Raw genomic sequence first — 348 nt, forward strand, 5'->3', positions numbered from 1 at the left:
GGTCACCGTCCCCCGAGCGCTGCGCGTGGTCCGCGTCCCCTCCCTCGCGCCTTCCCTAGCCGGAGTGGCTGCTGCCTGCCTGTGTCGCGGGTCCTCATTCCCCTGCTCATGAATATTCTGACAGAGGCTAATGCAGTTGAAGTAAATTGAATTAGCCAATTGGTGCCAGGAATGTGCGCTCCTTCCTTCTGAGGAGTTGTCTGGAACCCTACCAGATGAAAGCAATTAACGTCCGGTTGGCACCCCGTGGTTTAGACCAGTGAGGGGCAAAATGGGTTAATTCTTTAAATGCAGTTTAGATACCACATTTAAATGTTTAAACTCCTCTACTGGCTGAGGCAGTAAGAA

Source organism: Otolemur garnettii, unplaced genomic scaffold (genome assembly GCF_000181295.1).
Source record: "Otolemur garnettii isolate 467f Iridium unplaced genomic scaffold, OtoGar3 scaffold00027, whole genome shotgun sequence".
Classification (NCBI taxonomy): Eukaryota; Metazoa; Chordata; class Mammalia; order Primates; family Galagidae; genus Otolemur; species Otolemur garnettii.